Source organism: Mauremys mutica, chromosome 2 (assembly GCF_020497125.1).
Source record: "Mauremys mutica isolate MM-2020 ecotype Southern chromosome 2, ASM2049712v1, whole genome shotgun sequence".
In the NCBI taxonomy this organism is placed as follows: Eukaryota; Metazoa; Chordata; order Testudines; family Geoemydidae; genus Mauremys; species Mauremys mutica.
This window is the reverse complement of record NC_059073.1, coordinates 185095339-185119718: the sequence shown is the minus strand read 5'-3', so window position 1 is coordinate 185119718 and position 24380 is coordinate 185095339. Positions and strand designations below refer to the sequence as shown.

At 44.7% G+C, this 24380-nt stretch overlaps 1 long non-coding RNA gene across 1 annotated transcript in view; it reads right to left on the bottom strand.

The window, feature by feature from the left end:
- The window catches only part of LOC123364743, a 159882-nt gene that overhangs the window by 19248 nt on the left and 116254 nt on the right, over positions 1-24380 (bottom strand). Inside the window, exons 3-4 of the long non-coding RNA XR_006577248.1 lie at positions 21833-21914; positions 2725-2789 (exon numbers count right to left, since the gene is read on the bottom strand). This is a non-coding gene — a long non-coding RNA (uncharacterized LOC123364743). The remainder of the gene's footprint in view (positions 1-2724; positions 2790-21832; positions 21915-24380) is intronic.

Sequence of the window (24380 nt, the reverse complement as noted above, 5' to 3'; positions counted from 1 at the left end):
TATGTGAATACTCCACGAACTGAGCATTTGAGCTTGTCCAGAATCTGGGATGAGCCTATGTTGTGAAAACTGAAATGCTCAAAATAGTACATGCATGTGAATAGACTCAGGGTGCTAAAATTAAATTAACCCAGAGGTTCTCAAACTGGGGGTTGGGAACCCTCAGAGGGTCACGAGGTTATTACTGGAGGTTGTGAGCTGCCAGCCTCCACCTCAAACCCTGCTTTGCCTCCAGCATTTATAATAGTGTTAACTATATACAAAAAAGTGTTTTCAATTTATGGGGGGGGGTTGGTGTCACACTCAGAGGTTTGCTATGTGAAAGGGGTCACCAGTGCAAAAGAATCCCTGACACATCCTGCTCCTTGTCCCCTCACTGTCCCCCAGAGACCCCCCCCAACCACCACCCCGGGACCCCACCTCTGCTTCCTGTTCCCTGACTGCCCCGCCCCTATCCACCCCCCCGCTGAGTCCTGACAGACCCCCCGGAACGCCCACAGTCCAACCCTCCCATTCCCTGTCCCCTGACCATCCCCCTCAACCTCTGCCCCCTCCTTGTCCCCTGATTGTCCCCTTATCCAACCCCCCCCACGGCCCTGGCCCCTTACTCATCCGGAGCCTCAGCGCACCGCATCCAGGACCATCCCTGAACAGCGGTGCAGCATGCCTCCAGCGGGGCCTGAGCTCCTCCCCGCTCAGAGCCGTGTGGTAAGGGAGGTGGGGCTGCGAGCTCCAGCGGGGCCTGAGCAACCTCCGTTCGGTCTGGAGCTCGCAGCCCCACCCCCTTACCACGCGGCTCTGAGCGGGGCGGAGCTCAGGAGCCCTGCCGGAGCCACACTGCAGCTGTTCAGGGACACTCCTGGGTGTACTGAGGCTCCGGGAGAGGGGCGGAGCCCGGGACCTGGGGCAAATTGCCCCACTTGCCCCCCTCTCTGGGCGGCCCTGCTGCTTGCCAGAAGACGGTGCAGTATGACTGCTAGCCATCGTCATCTCCTGGGTGCTTGGTAGAAGATGGGAATGACCTGGCTGAGAGTCACTCCCATGTCTGCCCAGGCGCCCCTGACCGACCACACCGAGGTCGGCTAAAAGAGCACCCAGGAGTATGACAACAATGGCTACCAATCATAATGCACCATCTGCTGCCAAAAGGCAATGAGCTGCTGCTGTGTAGCAATGCAGTCTCACGTCTGCCAGCACCCAGGAGACATACGGTGACAGTGAGCTGAGCGGGCTCCATGCTCGCCGTGGTATGGCGTCTGCTCAGGTAACCCAGGAAAAAAGGCGTGAAATGATTGTCTGTCATTGCTTTCACGGAGGGAGGGAGAAGGGGGCCTGACGACATGTATCCAGAACCACCCGCAACACTGTTTTTGCCCCATCAGGCATTGAGATCTCAACCCAGAATTCCAACGGGCAGTGGAGACAGTGGGAACTGTGGGATAGCTACCCACAGCTGCCCACAGTGCAACACTCCAGAAGTCGACACTAGCCTCGGTACTGTGGATGCAGTCCACTGACTTAATGCACTTAGAGTATTTTGTGTGGGGACACACACATGGGATTTGACCTGCACAGATTTCAAGGGGATAGCAAAGTTGGAGCTGGAGAGATCAGCTGCTCCTCATGGCATCATCCTCCCATAGACCAACCCCATGCAAGTTAAAGGTGTTTTGCTGCATGAGAAGGGGGAGTGCACAGTACATCATGCTCCATGCCAGCTCTGCATGGCACAGTGCATGGGAAAGTTGGGGCACCGAGTCCACAATTAAGGTAGATCCAGTGGCTACAACACCTGTGTAAGGGATGCACAAGGTTTGGATATGCTGTTCTGGAAAAGCAGCTATATAAATAGGGCCCTGACACCTGCCCACAAGTTGGGTGGATGAATTTGGCTCTCCCCTCCCCCATATAATTCCCCTCTCTAAGCTTGTTTGCTTGAGCTTTGAGCACAGTTGAGTGGCAGATTTCACCCAGAGAGGTATATTTTCAGTCAGGCTGCAGCCCAACCTCCTTGCTTGCAGATGTAAACTGCTCCCATATGCCTGTCTGCATTTTTGCACCTGCAAAATTAATTGTAGGATCACATTGGATTAGATACACCTGTAACATCTGATCTGTACCCATGACCAGGTCATTACAACCATTCTGAGCTGTGGCCGTGATTGAAGTGCAGGTGCAAAAGCACTGGTGCAATTTGAGCCCACAAACAGGTATCCACCCTTCTGAAAATATATATCTGAGCTGATAGTGCCATTTGCCATTCGTTTTGGGAAAGGCATTAGCTCTCCAAAGAAATAATTTAGCTCTATAGTGAAACAGGCAGAAGTGTGGCATGAACTCTAGCAGATAATAGATTGTATACTTTGAAAATTCTGCAACTAACAATTATGTCACATTACCAACTACCTTGTTAAGTTGATTTAATGAGGTTACATGTTTATCTTATTTATACCCTGTAAATTTTCTCCCTGTAAATAAACTTTCTTTTTGAGACTATTGAACAATGGACATTCTTGTGAATACCAGCTGTTTGGGGATATTTAAAATAGGATTGCCTTTGGTGCTCATGACCAGTAGTATCTGAATGCCTCAACATATTAATGATCTAAATATTACAACACCTCCGTGAACCAAGGAAGTCTTGTTATTGCTATTTTAAAGAGAGGAGTGGAAGTCTCTTTCACCAGCAGAAGTTGGTCCAATAAAAGATATTACCTCACCCACCTGGTCATTTTGAGTGATGGACAAGAATGAAGACTGTCATTTCATGCAGAAAAACAGAGGCACCTCTGAAAAAGAAACAAAAACCTCTTCTGAGCTTCAGCTTTCCAGTTCTACATTTACCCCGATGTCCCAAATCCCCCACAGTGCTTCCAACACTAATCAATTATTTGTTATCGCTAGGGGCAATTCCATGGAAATGGGATCTTTCTCACCAGAGTACATTTGCTCAGGCTACTTATTTCCCACATAATCTTTCTACATTGCAGTCCTGTATGTGTGATGTCATATTGTTAGTATTTGTATTCCAGTAGCATCCAGAGGCTCCAGGCAGGAGCGGGGTCCTGTTGTGCCAGGCTCTGAACAAACTCATATAAAGACATCATCCCTGGCTCCGAAGACCTTTGACAGCAACCAGTGGAGGATCATGGTTAGGTGACATGTGAGCTCTTAGGAATAATATTGAAAAACAGCCCCCAATATTGCAGATACAAAGACTGTGGGCCCAGAACTTCAGGCACCAGTACTAACATTTAGATACCGAGGGCCAGCTCCTCAGCTGGTGTATAGCAGTGTAGCTCCAGTGAAGTCAATGACCTACACGGATATACACTAGCTGAGGATCTGGCTCCTGACTACCCAATCATGCCTCCAAGTGAAGTAACTGGATGTTTAAGTGCTAGCATTTGCACCCACTGTTATGTACAGCAATTTCACTGCAAAATTGAAGGCCAGGTTGAAGCACCGTTTAAAATGTGATCCTTGAATAACAAAGATCCTGTTTTCATGTGCAGTAAATGGCCTTCCTAATAATGAAGAACAATATAGAAAACATTCTACAGCAGATGAATTTGTTACTAAATAATGGCCAATGGGAGCAGCACCAGCTCTTTGGAAACAGAGCACTCAGCTAATCAAGCTGCCAGACAGGCAGTGCGTGTGGAATAAGGTCACTAAGCTAAAAGGTCACTCTACCCATCTCACCGTATGTAGCGGAATTATCTGTTCTAGTCAGATCATAACACTGGCTTCAGAGCTCCCTCATTCCTGTTTGGAAGGTTATTTGTATGCCTGTATTTCTTCACCAGACCCAGGAAAAATGACAAGGCTTTCTGCCACACAGTGACATTTCCTTTGATTGTGTGCAAGCAGCACATGCCTCTTTTGGTAAACACTGCCCTACATTTACAAAGTACTCAAGCAGCATTTGTGAGCAATCATGAAAGCTCTCAGAGCCTGTTGCTTTGCAGGCATTGTTTCACTAGTTCATTATCTATTTATAGCTCTTGCCTTTGATCGATGTTTGTATTTAACCTTGCATTTCTTAATTTGTCGGCGTTTGCCATGGTTAATTTATTAAGGCAGATCCTTCTTAGTCATCTTATGGGGGGGTGGAAAGAGTATTTGGGAATTGAAAATCATTACAAACACATCTCATCTAGTAACCCTAGTAACCAAATTATATACTAGAGAAAGTGTCATTTTATGGAGATTTTTTCCAGTTTGAATAATAGGAGAATAATTAGAAAATAACACATTTGGGGTGAGCTTAAGAATTGCTATAATAGGACTCCATTTTATAGCAATATTCCACCCATTTTTTTTAAGCAGCTCTGTAAATTGTCCCAAAGTGAAGCCTTTCTCTTGTGTATACAGTAAGCTAATTGCTGTATTAATGATCCCATTAATGCAGAATCTAAGCACATTTTACATGGCCTTCAGTCACAAGCTTCATTAAACAACAATGCATGCTTCTTTGATTGAAAAGAACTCTTGATCCGTCACTTTCACTTATTATCTATTTCTATGATAAAGAAGTTGCAGATGTTTTAAGGACTCCAGAATACTTTGGTGCATTTCCTATCATAGTATGGAATTGACAGGCACTCCCCTCTAAACCAGGGTGACCAGATAGAAAGTGTGAAAAATGAGGACAGAGAGCAGGGGGTAATAGCTGCCCATATAAGAAAAAAGCCCCAAATATCGGGATTGTCCCTATAAAATGAGAGTCACCCTACTCTAAACCCATCACCACTCCCTGGCCTATCCATTCTAAACCCTTGTTTCTACTTATCCGTTCTGTTTTACATCCATTGTCTCATTCCAAAGGTGGTTGCATTTCAGAGGTGCTCTATGTATACAATGCACCATGTATTTGTTAAGCACTATCCTGTGGGACTGAATGTAAATTATCATACTCTTTTCCCAATATGTGCTCTAAAGGCTGAAATGTCTCATCCTTGGCCTATGAGATAAATAGCAACTTAGGAATTGCTAGACCTGATCAGATCAGCTGTCCAGGTATCTAGTCCAGTATCTTGTCACTGTCAGCGGCTTCACAGGACACCACAATCATATAGTGGACAATTAACCAATGGGGGAATTTTAGATAAGTTTTTTTGAGGCTGAGATAACCCCCAAAAGCTTTTGTTTCAAATTTTCAAACCTACCATGTAGGCAGACCAGAAAAGTCACTTTTCCTTGTTTGAAAAAAAAATTGGATTATTCTATTCTTTAATTACAGGTTCTTATGCCATGCTCATCACCTTCATATTTGAGTGCCTTCCAGGAGTGCACTATGCAATATGACTAACATCTGTTATGTGCTGTTTGTTCTTTCCTCCTCTCCCAAGAGGACAAGCATCTGCAGTGGAGTGTTTTATTTTGGAATTTAAAAAAAAATCTATATATGCATGTTGCAATAAGTTTTTTAGTGAAGGCAAGGTTAAAGAAATGCACCTTTCCACTAAGCGCAGAAGGTGGTGAGATCTGCGATGGCCCTTAAATACTGAAGGAGTTCACTCCACCATCTTGGGCAAGGGGAGCAAGCTCTGTCTCCTGAACCAACAAGTGTTACCCATATTGTAGAAGTAATAATGAATGTTCAAAAATTAGGACATCATGTACTATGCATGCTCAGTTCATAAAGTCCAAGGACCTTTGTCCAGAAGAACTCCAAAAGCTTTACAAATGCTGGTCCCAACCCTATTCTCATTTAAGTCAATGGAACTTTTGCCCATGACATGTGTGACTTTTTGGGGAGTCTGTAGAACTTGTGAATTCTTGCTCATATTATGAAGTTATCATGAAATTGCTGTATGATGAATGCCCCTCTGTCTATCAATCCAGCAGGAGCTGGCAGGTATTGTGTCACATCCTCCCGGGCCTGGGACAATGACGGGTCAATTAGAACTCAATTATCACCAATGGGAGTAAAAAACCCCTTTGGAATAATGGATGAGCTCAGGCATAGGAAAAAACAGTTCTACCCTACAAATGAGTGGGGGAGGGAAGTAGAGAATGGAAGTTTTCCAAGAGCAGAACAAATGAAGACAGGTGACCAATTGAGATTTAAATAAGGATTCACTGGGGGTGGGTTTGGGGAGAAAAGATAGACAGAGTTTGGGCAGGAGGAAGAAAGGATATGGACAAGACAAGGTAAGAGCAGTTGAGCTGGAGAAGAAGCCTGCATGTTTCACAACAAGCCCAGCACTGGTGCAGAAGGACCAAAGGGCACTGACCCCAACCCAAAGAATGCCTGGAGTGATGAGGAAACTGAGAGAAGGATCACTTGCATCCGAAGAAGTGGGTATTCACCCACGAAAGCTCATGCTGCAAAACGTCTGTTAGTCTATAAGGTGCCACAGGATTCTTTGCTGCTTCTGAGAGAAGGAAGTGTGTGACAACAGTTCTTGGGGAACTCAGGATGGCAAGTTGCCTTGTTACGCCCTGCCTCCACTGGGAAGGAGTCTTGCTTGTGTCTAGATGGACGTCAGCTCCCTGACACCACCAGCCTGCGAGACACTCAGACACTTTGCTGTGGCACTGTGCCAGCCCTTCCTTTGCCTTACAGGTTAACAAGAGGTGCACCCCAGTTCCTGGGTCCCTCTGAAGTGTTCCCCTGTGATATCCAACCCCTGACAGTGGCTACTCACAGAAATACCAGGTCTGCTGTTTCCAATGGAAAGGTACACACATCAGCTCGTGAGATTCAACTCAGAACCAGCTTAACACCACAGCACTAAAATATAATTATAGTGTAACAAAAATAAGTTTATCATCAGAGATTCAAGTGATAATGAGTCAGAATGTTGGAAACAAATGATTACAAAAAACCAAAATCATATCATGCTTTCTAGAGATTAAACTTAACTAACAGGATAACCTCCAGTCTAAAGAAGCTTATCTCACCCATAGCCTTCTGCAACGTTTTCAACTCAGGTTGGCTGAGATCCCATTTTCATGAATGTAAATACATTGTTAGTTTACTTCTGTGAGCAGAATGTGGAAGTGGGTGGTGGGGTCTCCTTTGCCTCCTACAAAGTCCATTGTTTGTACTCCGAGATAAGATAACCACCTCTGGCTTGTTTTCCCTGTGTGCTGCTTCCCTGTTGATTTCACATCTTAGTTGCCTTTGTATGCAAATGGACACTCATTGTGTTGGCTTAGAATGTTTAATTTACATCCTGAGAGACAGTTTGGTAAATAAACACCTCTTGCATGACAGGACTCCTGTTTTTCACCTATGCTGCTGACTAACACCTTGATACAGACTCAAGGAACAGATTTTCAGTATATACACGTAAGTTCTGGCATAGTACCTGTACATACCTTTCACCATGCTCCTAATAACCAGTGTGCCACTGCTTTCATTTGAGACATCATGTAACATTCTTTGGTGTACCAGAATCAGGAGATACCTGTATCCCTTTTTAGGGGCATTAAGGAGGTTCTTGGGTCACATAGTGTTTACTGATCTATACAAAAATAATAAATTTCTGATTTTTATTAAGTGAAGAGCAACAGCATTGTAGAACGCTGTGTGACGTGTCTGTGTTATATGCCACAATTACCACATGTCTCTAAGAGAGTTCAGCTGGAGCCCAGGAAACACACATCTTCAGCACTAGTTCCAGGGGCTAGGCAGCTGGGCCCTGGGGTCACAGCTCCCAGGAGAGGGTGCTAAACAGAGGGGCTGCATGCCAAAATTATGCCTACAGCGGCAAGATTGGAACAGCATCTGGCCTCTGTTCTGGTTACTGAGGCATAAGATACTCAAAGATTGAGAACCAGAATTCCCCTCAGAGCAGTCTGATGGGTTGATAGCAGGGGAAACCCAGCCAGATCTCTGACAACATAGTGAAAAAAGGATCAGGCCCCATATGGACTTGCGAACTATGACCCTGATTCAGCAAGTGGTTTTCACACATGCCTAATCACTCACTAGAGGGTTTCTTGCACCATCCTCTGATGCATCTGGTATTAGCCACTGTCACTGGGATGCTCACTTGATGAAGTACTTTGCTGATTTAGTGCCTATGCAAAGATACCTTCACCCACCCCCTGACATAAACTATCTCTGGCATTGAAATGCACAGCTGTTGAATTCTGTAGCACACCAAAATGTTAGACACAACTTAGGACAAGAGTAGAACAACAACACAGGAATTTAGGTAGCACAAAGTAATTATCCCACCTGAATTTGGTCAGGACAGTAAGGTCAAAGGCACCCGGCCCCTGTACAAAAAGGGACATCAGCTTTTGAATGATCACAAGTAGTCAGGATTTCAGGTTCATGTTTCATCTGAAAGAGAGAGACTGCTGCAGCGCTATGCCCTCTAGTACTATGCTGAAACATTAGTTCAGAACAGACCCAAGAGATAGTCACAGCACACAGGTGGAGGCTCCACCCTGCTTCAGACAGTACACAACCACTCCATAGTCCAGGCTTAACACTTATTTATAACTCAAACAATAACATAAACCTCAACCTACACTTTCTCCTCAAGATTGGCTTTTCTTGGGTTTTCCTGCAAGATCTTCTTTGTCCCATCCCCTAGTTCCATCTGATCCTGGAGACACTCATATCCTACTGGTGCTAAGAAGATCCACCAGCCATCATAAACCAGCAGTAATTACGTTGCATTTTACCCAAGTTCTAGGTAGCACCTGAATTTATGTTGGCTTAACATAGGAACGCTATGTTCCTACACTGGACCACTGTGGTGCAGTCACTGAATTACTAATACCATCTCTTGCAGCCCCAGCACATGAACCTTGGTAATGTCCCAGTTCAACTCTGTTTTGCTTATGAGATTGACAGTATCATTTTGTTGTCCATGTCTGGTGCTGCTACATCCTTTTGACATGGGGTGGCCAGAACTGAACACCATCTTCTAGGGGTAAATTTATTTAAATTAGCATTACTAATGTCACTTTGCATCATTATGACAGATCAGGGTACAATCCAGACCAATGAGTAGGTCTGCACCCCTGCCCTGTAACCTGGAGTGCCCTTTACAATGCCTTGCTGGGGTAGCCTCCAGCCTGGACTGCTCACAAACAGCTTCCAGCATGTAAGTCACTCCCAGATATGTCTGTGTGCGCTGCAGCCAACCAACCTCACTTTGGCTCTCCCCAGCCTTGAAGGTTACCCCAAGGTGACCTCACCACACTCCCAGCTCCAGCTTTCCCCCCAGAGATGTATGTCCTGTACTGCCCAGCCCTCTCCTGGACACTACACATATATTAAGTCCATTATTCCTTTAAGGGAATAATATGCACACAACTTGTTAGCCCAAATAGAGTTGCCCAGACACTTCAACTTGAACACAGTGGATTAAATAAAACAAGTTTATTAACTTCAAAGAGAGAGATTCCAAGTGAGTGCAAGTAATGAGGCATAAAAGTCAGAAATGGTTACAAAAAATAAAGATAGAACACTTGCTGATGCCTAACTTAACACTCTATATTAGATTCAAGCAAAGTTTCTCACCACATGCTCCAGAAGATTACTGACCAAACTCTCAGGTCAGGACCCCTCCCCCAAATTCCAACAGCTGCTTCCTTTTGTCTTCTCAGGTGCAGTGAATGCTATGGGCAAGAAGGAGGGTGGCTTTTATTTGTTCCTCCTTTTTATAGTTTCAGTCCCTCTCTTGAAAAACATTTCCAGCTGAGACCCAGGAGACAAAGACTTTATGTGGAAGGATATTCCCTGCTGTTTTTTTCCTTTGTTTGAACTTCCTTTGTTTTCCCTTCCTGCTTGATGACTCTGTTTATTGCTTAAAGGCAAGTTAAGGCAAGCACACATTCCTTTCTGACTTCTGCCTGGGCAGGGCTGTGAGGTTTGGAATATATGTTAATAACATCATAGAGGAGAATCTTATAACTTCACAAATGTTGTTGCCACACGTATTTTATCAGGACAATACTGGCAAGCAAATGATGAGTTTTAAAATTATACCTTACAAGGCATACTTTGTACAAAGATTATTAAAATACTGTGTAGGCTGTGAATACTGGGGTATATTCTGTCACACTTCCCCCCTTACAACATTGCAGTAAGGTTAGCCCTGGCTGACCTGGAGGTAGCAGAACAGGGATGGTAGCCCTAATGGAAAAGCTAACAGCTTGGCTCTTCTGCAAACCTCAAACTGCTGAATGAGCTTTAGGGTAGGGAAGGCTGTGCCTCCCAAACAATCTGGCCCTGCCCCCATCTGACCCCCACCCACTTCCTGCCCCCCGACCGGCCGCTCAGAATCCCCGACCCATCCTGCTCCTTGTCCCCTCACCGTCCCCCAGAAACTCCACCACCCCCCTGTGGTCCCACCTCACTCCCTGTCCCCTGACTGCCCCGACCCCTATCCACCCCCCCGCTGAGTCCTGACAGACCCCCCCATTCCCTGTCCCCTGACCGCCCCCCCAACATCTGCCCCCTCCCAGTGCCCTGACTGTCCCCAAGACTCCCTGTCCCTCATTCAACCCCCCCGCCCTTCCCCGCGTCGCTGAACAGCTGCAGTGTGTCTCCGGCGGGGCCTCCTGAGCTCCGCCCCTCTCAGAGCCGTGTGGTAAGGGGGCGGGGCTGCGAGCTCCAGCGGGGCCTGAGCTTCCTCCGCTCAGCGTGGAGCTCGCAGCCCCGCCCCCTTACCACGGGGCTCTGAGCGGGGCGGAGCTCAGGGACCCCGCCGGAGTCAGGCTGCAGCGCTGTCCGGGGGCGCTGCTTGATGCGCTGAGGCTCCAGGATGGGGGCAGAGGCGGGAGCCTCAGCCGTTCTCTTGGGGGCCCCTGCGGAGCCTGGGGCCAATTTCCCCACTTACCACCCCCCCCCGGGCGCCCCTGATTTTATGAGTCAGCAAGTGTGTCTTCCCTGACTTGTCAGAAAACACTTCTTCGTTTTCTTGCAGCACAGACAATACCTCTGCCCTTTCAACTGGTGTTAACTCACTACAGAGATCAAGGCTTTCCAGAGATGAGTCATTTTGGCATTCAGCCATTAAATCAACGAGCTGGTGTTCCTCAGTTTCACCTTTTACACAGCAGAGCATGTTTACCATGGCTTCCCTGCAGAGACAGGCTTTAAGTCTGTTTACATGTACTAGCTGTGGGACAGCATTACCATGAGGCTTTTTAACATATGTATCTTCATTTACTTCTATCACCTCTTTGTATTTTTTCCACAGAGCTTAATACCAACACCAAGTCTCCTCTTTCAAAAGAGTGTTTACAAATATGCTTATTATACCATGCCTTTTGTTTGGATTGACTGTCTTTGAGGTTAGTTTGAACAATACTCATCATGTCTTTTAACTCTCTTCTGAACTTTGGATATATTCAGTTACTAGCTCTTCCTCTGCGTTGGTGTTATCCTGAAGCAATAGCTCTGCCTATCTTGTGGCAAAATCTACCTCCATCAAGATATATTTCTTCCTCCTTTGGGTGGGATGTGACATAAGGCCCACAGTGTCCATTGCTACCCTCAGAAATGCCTCTTGTAACCCAGGCAAGAGGCATAGGGGAACTTTCTGGGGTCTTTCAGGTCCCTTTCTCTTTTGACATGATTCATAAGACCAGCAATAATTCCTCACATCATTAACTATTCCAGAGTAGAATTTTTTTGTAAACTCTCATAGATTCTCTGTGCCCGCAAGTGACTAGCAAAAGGACAATCATGTGCTAGCAAGAGCAGACACAACCAACTGCTCATGCTGTTGCCCATGGCTTTTGTTTTTTCCATTTTCTCTATACAATCTGCCATTTTCTTAAAAAAAAAAACACCTCTCCCGTTTTTCTCCCTCTATGGCACATCCACTTATGCTCTCTAGAGTGGGATCTATCCTTTGTTCAAATGCAAAATGGTGGCAGCTGATATCTGGGACAACTTCTTCAGACACGGGGATCATCTCTTCCTTCTCCATGCCTTCTAGCCCTAAGGGCATGCTGCTTTTCTCTGCCATGCAGGAGCTAGCCTCATCCCCTCCCACCAGGGCCGGCGCTTCCATTTAGGCAACCTAGGCGGTCGCCTAGGGTGCCAGGATTTGGGGGGGCGGCATTTTGCCGCCCTTGGCGGCAATTCGGCAGCGGGGGGGTCCTTCCGCACTCCGGGTCTTCGGCGGCAATTCTGCAGCGGGTTCTTCACTCGCTCCAGGACCCGCCGCCGAAGTGCCCTGAAGACCGAGAGCGCGGAAGGACTCCCCCGCCGCAGAATTGTTGCCAACGACCAGGAGCGCGGAAGGACCCCCGCCTAGGGCGCCAAAAACCCTGGCGCCGCGCCTGCCTCCCACACCTGGAAATACACTGATTCCTTCTGCTTCAGAAGAGTTAGAGAGATCTACCCTTCCCACTTCAGTAATTTCTGGGACTTTACCACTCCCCTCTGGGATCCCAGCACAATATTCCCATTTGTGATGGGTTACCGTGTTAATAGCCTTAGCCGAATGCAAAATATCATTCCCAACAAGCATTTCAATGGGGATATAATCCAGTACCCCTACACCTTCTAAACTTTTCCATTTCACAAACACCTTGGCTGCCGGTACAGGAATCTTATGTCTGCCCACTGCTAGAAGCTCAACTTCTTGATCAGCTAACATGTTAGTCGTTTGGACCATGCTTCCCTTAACCAGAGAGATCTGGGCTCCGGTGTCTCTCTGCCCTATACATTCTTTGTTATTTACTTTGGCAATTTTAACAAATTCCATACCTACACCCTCAGCCAGCCAGCCGCAGCTTGGCTCTTCATAGCCTTGAAGATTACCACAGGGTGACCTCAACACACTCCCAGTCTCAGATTTTCCCTCAGAAACATATGTCCTGTACTGCTCAGCCCTCTCCTGGATAGTGCAAATATATTAAGTCCATGATTCAGTTAAGCGAATAATATGCATACAACTTGTTACCCCAAATGGAGTTGCCCAGACACTTCAGCTTCAACATACTAGATTAAATAAAACAATAAAACAAGTTTATTAACTACAAAGAGATTTTAAGTGAGTACAAGGAATGAGGCATAAAAGTCAGAAATGGTTACAAGAAAAATAAAGATAAAATCCTTACTGGTCCCTAACTTAAACTATATTGAATTCAAAGCAAAGTTTTTTTCATCACGTGCTTTCAGCAGTCTTACTGACCAAACTCTTTATGTCAGGACCCTTCCCCCAGAATCCAACAGCTGCTTCCTTTGCCTTTTCATGTGCAGAGAATGTGATGGGCAGGGGGAGGTAGAAAAGGAGGTGTTGTGCGGTGTTTGCCCCTGTTTTTTATAGTTCCAGCACCCATCTTGAAAAAAAATTCCAGGTGGGAGCCAGGTGACAGGCACTATGTGTGGAAGGAAACTCCATGCTGCTTCTTTACTAAAATGTAACTTTCTGCACCTGTTTCCTTAGCAGCCCATCAGCCTTGTTTACACCTGTCTGAGGCATCAGCTTTCCCTTTGTCTCTGATTAATTGGTTTGGCCACTCCCCAGACTTATCTGGAAAACATACCTTTAGTCATGATCTCAGCTTATGTTTATAACTTCACATACAATGCTGCTACATGCATTCTGCCATGATATTATTGATCAACAAATTATGCTCTTTTAAATGATATCCCACTGGGCATACCTTGTACAAACATTATAATAATGTGTAGGGTGTGAACACAGGAGTATATTCTGCCACAATCATGCTGCTCATTTGCCTAACTTTAGTAGGTTCCTCGGGAGATGTTCACACTCATCTCTAGTTGTGAGGAAGAGCACTGTTCCTTTAAGTCTGAAGAAGGAAGCAGGCTATGTGAACTGTTTCTTTAGCTATATAGACAGGGACTGAGGAAGGTTCTACGCTGAAGCCCTACGATGAAGAAGGAAAAGAGGCAAAGTAGCTTTAGAGATAATACTGTTTTCCTTATTCTAATAAAGTTCAGTGTCAGAAGAAAGCAATTCTTTCTCTGACTCTTTACAATTGTCACATGATGCTAGTCTTGACTGACCTGAGATCCTGGGAGTTGAGGACACACTGAATAACGTGACTAACGTAGCTGGAGTTTACATACCTTAGGTCGAGTTACCGCGGGGGTCTACACCATGGGGGGGTCGATGGGAGAAAATCTCCTGTCAACTTACCTTACTCTTCTCGTCGGGGTTAGAATACAGGGATCAACTGGAGAGCGATCTGCAGTCAATTTGGTGGGTCTTTACTAAACCCACTAAATCTACCACCGGTGGATCGATCTCAGAGTGTATCCCTGCCATAGTGCAGACCTGCCCTAAGTACTAAAACCAAGATGACCATAAAGAATGTTGCGGGTGGGGTGAAGAGGATCTGGGATGTTGACAGAGCGTTAGACAAATAGCACTCTAAATGTCACTTGTCAATAACAAAACATTCCTGTGGATTTTTTTATTTGTTGGGGTGGGGGTTTTTACACTTGAAAGGAGCTATATTTGACAGCTCTTATGTCAGAAAAGTTTTAGATCAGCTTTAGCTCTCTTGTGATATGAGAGCTGTGAAATATCATTTGCTTTTGGCTAGCTATCAAAGAGTCTTGGACCATATCTGTTAAATACCTTAGGATACCAAAGAATTTCACAAGCTGTTCCAGATAAGCACACAGTAAGTAGGTGAGGCAAATAGACTTATGACTTATGTATTTTCCCAGCCAAGTTTTGCATCTCAAAAGTTACACCAGAAAATCATTTGGACATTTCTGTTTGCAGTGACTCTTAGACTGTATTTCTTTTCTGCAAGATGCCATTGGATTCTCAAAGAAGAACAAGCCAGGAATGCCCCGGCTGGCATACTATTGCAAAGTTGCAGAAAGAGTTCATAGACAAGAAGTAAAAATGGCAAGGATCTCTCCAAGAGGCCCACACCTCTTGTCTCAGTAGCACTGGAGGCAGTCTGGCTCTTGCACACATTTTCACAGACCATGCTATTCACGTTTGTAAATCATGCTGGAATATTCAGGGTTAACTTGATTGCTACGGCTCAGAAAAGTCAATGAAGGTGTTATTTTTGAATCTGTGCTGGAGGCTGACGACAATTGGTGATTTCATTTAGACTGTAGCACAGGATGCTAAAAATAGAGAAAGTGACTGCAGCCTGGAGATTTTAGATCCTAAATTCACTCGCACATGATAAGCACTGAGGGCACAGAGGTTACATTTATATTAGTTTAATATTTATGACCCATGAAATAAGATGTTTCTTGTGAATAAAAGGTGAACTTCTACATGAACATGTAAAACTGAACACTGGTTGGCCTTGATATTGTGAAGATAATGTGATAATCTTGAACCCACAGAGAGAATTTGTGAAGAATCGAGGCTAGGAAGCAGACAAACTTCCTCATGGGAATTAAATTAATTTCATTCACGCCTTGGTACACCGCCATCAACGTGTCCTCCCCTGAAAACAATGCATCCCTTTCTCAAGAAATCCCAACTCCCAATGTCAAGAGGTTCATTGGTCTGAAACGAGGAGTCTGACCCACTGGGGATTCCTGTTCACTTTAACTGATTAGTGAGGTTAGAGTCAAAGTGCAATCCCAGTATTTTAAGCACTGTTTTCTCTTCAAATTGCCCTTTTCTATTGCTATGACATGTTTCTCATGTTATAGGCAAAATGACTGATAAGATGGTGCTTAATTTAGCCACAAACAGCAATGCAAAATCTTGAGTCTGGTGGATTTGGTATCCAAATCTATCATCAAATTAAGTAGTACTACCCTGGAGTAGTAAGTGGTTTTGTTTTTTCCTGCCACCTGCAGACAGAAGCCAGGATGTACAATTCCTGTTGTCCCAAATCTTGCACCCGTAAACTGGGTGCTCAGCATTCCCACTTAGCATAAAATGTAGGGCACAATGGTACCTACCAAAAGACTTCATGATACTTATGCAGGGATGGTGCTATAGTTTTTTTCCAGCACATCTGTACTGATTTGGCATAGTCAGAGGAATCAGTTTCTTACAAGATATTAAATCCACATTAGTCTGAGGACTATTATCCTACTGGCCTAGTTGAGAATGGATTATTGATTCTTATGATTCTCCTGGAATCCCTGGAGGGACTGAAAGCTGCCACCCTCTATCCCCTGCCAGCAGCAACCAAGATAACAAGAGCCAGTGGAAACACCACTTGTCCTCTGCTGGGACATGAATCCCCCCTGAGTGTCTCAGCACTTGCTAGTGAAAGGAAGAGCAGTTTGCATCTCTCTCTGCACTATCAGGGTTGCATCTAGCCCAGGACTGCAATAGAACAAAGAATGTGCACTTTGTGTTTATCTATTCCACTTCTGACTAACAATATCTGGGTTTTCGTTTCTCTGTCTGCTTTATCCATTTTTACCAATTTGCAAGCTCCAGACCAGTGCCAACAAGCAGATGGTAAGTGGAACTTGCAAATTAGAAACATAGGCACTGTAGGCTTTCAGCATTAAAAGACCCAAGCGTTCACTTAGCTCATTCCATGTCTTCCATTAGGAAGAACGCCAGTCTCAGCAGGTATATCTAGCAACATTCTTTTCCCATAAATAAATTCAGTGTAGGCTTTAATTCACTAACACTATCAGCTCCCAGGGCTAGCCAGCATGGTCAGAGAGCTTCTACCACTTAAATATGAGCTCATCGAGGAAGTAAATGTCCATTTTAAAATTGTTTGTTTCTAAAAATTAAATAGAATAAAAGAAAAGAAACAAGGCCTCTTTGTCCAGGAACAAATGGCATGTTCTTAACCTGGATTCTGATTACACAGAAAGGCAGCATGGTCTAACCATGGCACTGGGAAATAAAAACTCCAGTATTCTAACCTGGGTTCTGCTACTGACTGGTTGTGTAAAGGAACAATTCTGGCCATAGGTACCGCCTTCCTCAGTTCCTGGGGGGTTGCTCTCCCCTGCTCCACCCCAGGGCCTGCCCCCACTCTACCCCTTCCCCCAGCCCCAACCTCACCTCTTCCCGGCCCCACCCCGCCACTGCCCTGCCTTTTCCTGCCCCTCCCCCACCTCTCCCTGCCCCCACTCCTCCCTCCCCGCACCTCCTGCATGTCGCTGAACAGCTGATCATGGTGGGCAGGAGGCACTGGAGGGGGAAGAGGGAGGCGCTGATCCACAGGGCTGCTGGGCACTATTTTTTTTTCCACGAGTGGCGCCTATGATTCTGATAACAGTTTTTGGTAAACATTTTGGTAGAAAAATTGTAATTATTTTGAAAAATGAGACCATTTTGAAGTCTTTGAAATAGAAACAATGTCAACATTTTGAAAGTTTTCCAGGTTGTTTGTTTATATATTTTGAGCCGTTCTACTAGGAACACTTACGTATCTAGCAAGAGAGTTGTGAAGATTAGCTATTGGGTCATGTGAGATAATGGCCCAGTGTGAAAAGCTGACCCTTTCCGGCAGTCATGCCAAGTGGTCGGTATGGGTGGGGCTGTTGGTCCTCCTTTCTTCTACACCATCATCCTGCAGGGTCAGTCCCCTCTTTTGCAGCTCAGCCCTCTTGCCAGGCCATGAATTCTAATCCACCCCTTTCAGGGTATACAGAAAGAAAAGTCTAATAAAGGAGAAGTCTCTTGGTGCCTTTGGAACTTTCTCCTTAGGTCTGGGACTCTAGACTCTTGTGTATTCTGGGACTCTAGACTCTTGGGCTCTAGACTCTTGTGTATTCAGAGCCTTCCACTGCTGGATTCCCCAACCAGAGGGAGGCAGACTCCAATTTTTGGCCCACCCTCTCCACCGGGCTCCAATACGGACCCCAATTGTGGGCAGGTATGTTCTACACTTTAGGGTGCTAAATAGCTACCTCCCTATTTGAGGTCCCCCTTCCCTAGTCCCAGAGTCATTTTAAGGCCTGAACGGAAAATAAAGTTTCTGACCCTCCCAGAGAGTCACCAGTCTCTCCTTTGCAGGCTTGGTCAGGTCAGTGTGGTGAGCTGTCAGGCAACAAGCTCCTTGGCTGTTATTTCCCCTGAGCAGAGGTCTGTCCCTGTCCCCTGCATGTCTCCTTCTCAGCTGCTCTGCTTCCTCTTTTAAGCTCTGCCTTGCAGCTTGTGCAGGCCTTGCAGGTGTGACTGGGCGGGGTTGCCTTGGCCCAGGACTGGTCCTTAACCCCTTGTTCTCTGGTGTGGAGTTTGCACACCCCATCACACTCAGTATTATGAATTTGGCCCATTGTAGGGTGCTTTGAAGATATAAAGTGTAAGTGGAAGGTATTGTAATGTAAAAGATCTATAGATATTTGTGCAGGATGGAATTAGACAACAGCACAAAACACAGCCATTCGAAAGTGAAGAAATATTGGTTTATTCATCAGTGCATGTGAAAGCATAAAATCAAACCCAATTCAAGCAAATCACATCACCAGTCTAACGAAAGAGCAAAGTGAGATGTACTGTCTTCCCCCACAGACTTGCGAACAGCTGTCACTCAATGCAGAATGGACAACACAATTGTAAAACTAATCCAAAAATTCAGATGTGGAAAACAAGCCCCTCCAAAGTCTGATTTCTCCCTCCTTTGCATGCTGATGATAATCATACTACCTCACAGGGGTGCTTTGACCATAAATTCATTGTGTGTGAGGTGCTCAGGTACTATGCCGAGGGGTCTGTCTATGCACACAGGCAGACAGAAGTAAATATAAGACAACTAGAGGTGCGTGCACCTGCATCACTAAAGAACTCTCTTTGAATAGCTTCTGAGGTTCGCTGGGACTTCACAGTCCTCAGCACTACTATACAACAAAGCCACATTGATTTCATCGTCATTGGCAAAGATCAAACTCAGTTGTTGAGCATGTTAGGAGGCTTCAAAGCCCATGCAGATGTTTTCTCTAGCCTTCTGGCTCCCAGCAACTCTGATGGCAACTGCTGGGATTTTCTCAGAGATGTATTCACACAGCTGAATGTACTCTAGAACTAACCGGAAGCATGGCTGTGTGGCAAACTTGCCTATGCCACAACTCTTCCAAACAGAGTTTAGGGCCTTCCCATAAGAGAACCTCACCTCCAGCTTTTGGTTTTCTCCTCAGTTTTCTGTCTCTCCACCTCATTCCTGACATGTCCGGCTTTTCAGGATTCCCCTCCTTTAGATCTTAGCCTCCTGTCTGCTGCTGGCAGCAGGGGCAGCTCTAGGCATTTTGCCGCCCCAAGCACTGCAGGCAGTCTGCCTTCGGCGGCTTGCCTGAGGAGGGTCCGCTGGTCCCGCGGCTTCGGCGGACCTCCTGCAGCGGAACCTCCGCAGGCAAGCCGCCGAAGGCAGCCTGCCTGCCGCCCTCGCAGCGACCAGCAGACCACCCCCCGCGGCTTGCCGCCCCAAGCACGCGCTTGGCGTGCTGGGGCCTGGAGCCGCCCCAGGCTGGCAGTAGCTTTTTCTGCTTTCCGGTGCAAATCCAAACTCTTCCCCTTCTGTGAATACAAGATCCTGAATCCAGTGACACTTCAGGGGTTGGGTAGGAGGCAGGGAATCTAGGTAATGGGGCTTTCACTGTCTACATAGCACTTTCCAGCAGTATTATTATTTATTCTTTGTATTATCATAGCAATTAGGACCCCCAGTCATGGACCAGGTCCCCTTTGTGCCAGGCACTGTACAAACACAGAACAAAAAGACAGTCTCTCAAAGTCTCTTTACACGGATGGATAAGCATTATTATCTCCATTTGAAGGATGAAGAGCCTGAGAGGCAGAGCATGTGAGTAGAGCTTGGCAGAGAACACATATTCCATTTCACAAAGGATTTTGTCATTTGTTTTGTCCTGATTTGGAACAAAACCCTAAAATTCTGAAATGTTCCTAGAAAGAAAATCCTGAACATGTTTTTGCTTCCAATCAATTGAAATGCTTCATTTCAATTTTGACCTTTTTTTTTAAGTGCATCATATTGTAAAAAACCAATACAAAATAAAACATTTCAAAACAAAGAGCCATTAAAAAAGGAAAAAATGTCAATGTTTCATTCTGAAAAAGTTGAACCAGGAGGTTGTGACACTGTCAGAACTCCCCTCTCTTCTCCCCACCCCCACTTTTTTTCTCCAAAATGAAATGTCAGCAAAACTGATATAATTTTATTCAGTGTTTTGATTTCCCAATAAAAAAACCGTTATGTTGAAGTTTTTCTGACTAGCTCTAAGGTTGAGTGAGCAGGTCCAAGCAATGGGATCCTAGTAATTTAGGGACAGAGCTAAAAATAGAACACATTCTTCTGATTCCTAGTCATAAGCCCTGTACACAGCACCACTCTGCCTCCCTAAAAGTTGTACACTCCAATTCCACTTTAACTATACAGATATTACTCCTCAGTTGGGTTATGAGGCTGGTTAAATTCAGAACTGATAAGCAGAAAAAACATGTTAAACAATAGATATTATTATCATAGCACCTAAAGCACCTATGATGAAAGGTTCTATTATGGAGGGCTCTGTAGAAACACATATAAAGAGACAGCTCCATCCTAAGATGCTGTGTTTAGTCATAGGGTTAGGCATGTATGGTAAAACCAAGTTCATGAACTTCCATATGATTTCAGAACAGTTGTTTGCTGCCATCAACTTTGTGCTCATTTTTGTTTGTCATTCAATGAGGTTTTGTTTCTATGGATATTGGAGAAATGGCTGATTTTCATACAAATGCTTGTAGTCACAGGAACAAGGGTATTCATGAATGCACAACAGTATTGGTTATTCACTATTCATTAATCTTCTGATTAAAAAGTGCAGTCATCCAGTCAGGGAACCGAACCAATACAATGACACTTAGGTGATCAGTCACACCCTATAAACAATGAATAGAAAATTGCTGAAGTTTCTGGAAAACCTAAAAACTAAAAAATGGTCAGATTTTTCAGCAAATACAAATAAATAATGAATTCACAAAAATTAACGTCTGTTTGCACACAATTAACGAACAGAAAAAAAGGGAGTTTAATTCATTAGATAAACTGTGCTGAACACGGTTTGACCAATTCTATTTAGCTATTAGGAAAAATGTCATATTTTTACTTGTACACTGAGCAAATTTGGTATGGGAGTTGTGGAGCGATTATATATATGGAATCCACAAGGGCATTGCTAAGAGGCACTTTTCGGAGTAATACTGTACTTTAACATACAACTTTTCACCTCCACATTTTTCTTTTCTTTCTTCTTTACTTAACATTTGGATGCAAACTTTTAAACTTTGTTTAGTTACTGGCAATCAAAAGAGAACTGTTGCTGCTGGTTTCCAAGGGCTTTTTTATAATACATTCCTCAAAAAAAGAAGACAGTGTACTTATAAATACGAATTAGCAAGTTCTCAGTCCTGCAGGGTTTAAAATATAAAAAAACTTAAGTGAAAGCATTTAATGAACACCGGTTTCAGTCAGTCTTGTGTGTTATCACTGAAATTGGACTTTAATGAACAATAAGAATTCTATGCAAGGTGCAATATTCCTAAAAACTGGAACAACTGCATCTTGAGTCCATACAGTGGGCGCCCTTAAAAAAATAAAGAGTGCACAATTTCCTTTTTACCATTATATTTGCAGTGTTCCCTCTACTTAGAGTGGAAAATACTAGTGGTGAATTTCACTAGTGCATGCAGTGGTCAAGTTTTTAATGGACCACGCTGTGCATTTTAATGACTCAGTGGCATCCTCTTTGTGTTTTCAGGCATCATGTGTATCAGTCCTTCAGGAGATTGTGACCTCAAGAATGCAGTTTTCAAATTACCTGAAACTCAGTGGCACAGAGTGAGACAAAGGAGCTTAGAAGAGTCACAGCAGAAAGTATTAAAACAGCTGACCTCTCCCAGTTTTTATGTTTTAATTACATAAAAATAATATCCTTTAATGATCAAATAATTAAATTTAAACTTACATTATTTAAAGAAATGACTTGTAGGCTGAAACTTCACCTGTAGCTGAGTCTTCTGTTGTAGCTAGATGTTGCAGGGACGTACCTAGCCAAGGAAGGAATGGCAAGTTAACTCAGTCACCTTTTCCTTCCACAGGACCTTGAATCAGACTCTGAATGTTACATTAATGTAGTTTTTCTTTCCTATTTGATGCATGCTTTGCTAGTGCTGAAATTTTCTGGGACATGTTCTTGCAAATACAGTAAAGACAGCAGACAAACTGTAGCACAGAAGAATTTTAGAGGGAAAGAGCTCTCTGCTGGACATTTTAGAAACTGCAAGGGCTAAGAATATAGAGTAATCATAGCTTGTCAATATTCTGATTATCTGATACATTTGTTTTAAAAGTGGCCATGTGATTTGTACAACAATAGATGCTGCACCAGGCATGGAAGACCAGATGTCTTCCTTACTGCACATTTTCTGATAATTTCTGAATGACCACAAACAAACAGAGCTGATTATAGTGGGGAGTCCCATCTAAAAAAAAACAAACAAAAAAAACCACCTCCAAAATCCAACATCAGACAGTCCTGATAGCATTTTTCTTAATTACTAGCGTAACAAACCAAAATTATGTGATGGATGATATATGAAGTAATAGCAAGAAAGGCTTAGAGCCGCTAATATTATTTTACAATTATTATTATTTATACATGTGAGATTGTCTCAAGGTGGAGGATCATCTCAAAGTTGAGATCGTACAAAATTTAAGATATCAAACTCAGAACCACATGACATTTGAGATTCTCTCAAACTTTGGACCAATTCATCCTCTGGATGTTCTACTTTAAACATTCATAACTTCTTTTTTCTTCTTCTCCTTTTTCATTATCTGTGTTGTGCTAGTACCTAAAGGCCTCTGTCAGGATTGGGATGCCATTGTGCTAGGTACTTTACAGACACATGATTAGAGTTTTTGCCCCAAAGATCTTACAGCAGAGGTGGGCAAACTATGGCCCGTGGGCCACATCCAGCCTGCAGGACCCTCCTGCCCGGCCCCTGAGCTCCTGGCCCAGGAGGCTAGCCCCTGGCCCCTCCCCTGCTGTTCCTCCTCCCCAACAGCCTTAGCTCCCTTGCTTTGCCGCTGGCACAATGCTCTGGGTGGTGGGGCTGCAAGCTTTTGCCTGGCAGCGCAGCTGCAGAGCCGGCCTGAGCCGGTGCTCTGGGGGGGCGCGGCTGTAACTCTGCCAGCCACCAGTGCTCCAGGAAGCGTGGGAAGGGGGCAGGGAACAGCGTGGGTTGGATAGAGGGCAGGGGAGTTTGGGGTGCTGGTCAGGGGGTGGGGGTGTGGATAGGGGTCAGGGTGGTCCGAGGGCAGGGAACAGGGGGGTTGAATGGGGGCAGGACTCCCGGAGGGCAATCAGGAAGGAGAGGAGGAGTTGGATGGAGAGACTGGGGGGCAGTCAGGGGTGGGGGGTCCGGAGGTGGCCAGGGGACAGGGAGAGGTGGATGGGGCAGGGGTCCCGGGGGGGCCGTCAGAAGCGGGGGGGTTGGATAGGGGGCAGGGGCCAGGCCATGCCTGGCTGTTTGAGGAGGCACAGCCTCCCCTGACTGGCCCTCCATACAATTTCAGAAACCTGATGTGGCCCTCAGGCCAAAAAGTTTGCCTGCCCCTGACTTATAGTCTAACTTTATAACTGCTGAACCAAATTTGTTCAAATTTGTCTTGTTTTATAGATCTCAGTGAGATTTAAAAATCATTCCAACACTGACTGGAATGTATTGGACTATAACTTGCAGAATGCAAGATGATATAAATGTTTTTTTCTGAAAGATATTATAATATATGACAAAGAACTAAGAATGCTATAAAGAGAAACCTTTTAAAGGCCTAAACAAAACAGACAGAAAAAAAGGTTGAGCTTTCAGAGTTACCTGCATTTCTTGACTCTTGCCTGCTTGATTTCTCAACCTTAACTTTGCATTAACACTTGTAGTTTGCATGGAATTATCTCTAATATAGTGAAAGTAAACTGTTACTGTGACCTTGTAAAAGATTTGGAGGTTGTGGTGACTAATCAGCTGAATATGAACTTTCTATTGTGACTCTGCAAACAAAAGGGCTAATGCAATCCTTGGATGCATAAATAGGGAAATCTCGAGTAGAAGTAGAAAGGTTATTTTACCTCTGTATTTGGAACTGGTGCGAGGATTCAGAGATTCAGAGAAAAGCCATGAGAATGATTAAAGGATTAGAAAACATGTCTTATAGTGATAGACTCAATGAGCTGTATCTATTTAGTTCAACAAAGAGAAGGGTAAGGGATGACTTGATTACAGCCTATAAGTACCGACATGGGAAACAAATGTTTAATAACAGGCTCTTCAATCTAGCAGAGAAGGGAATAACACAATCCGATGGCTGGGAGTTGCAGCTAGACATGGAAATAAGGCATACATTTTTTATCAGCCAGACTAATTAACCATTGGAGCAATTTATCAACAGTCATAGTGGATTCTCCATCACTGAGAATTTGTAAATCAACACTGGCTGTTTTCTAAAAGATG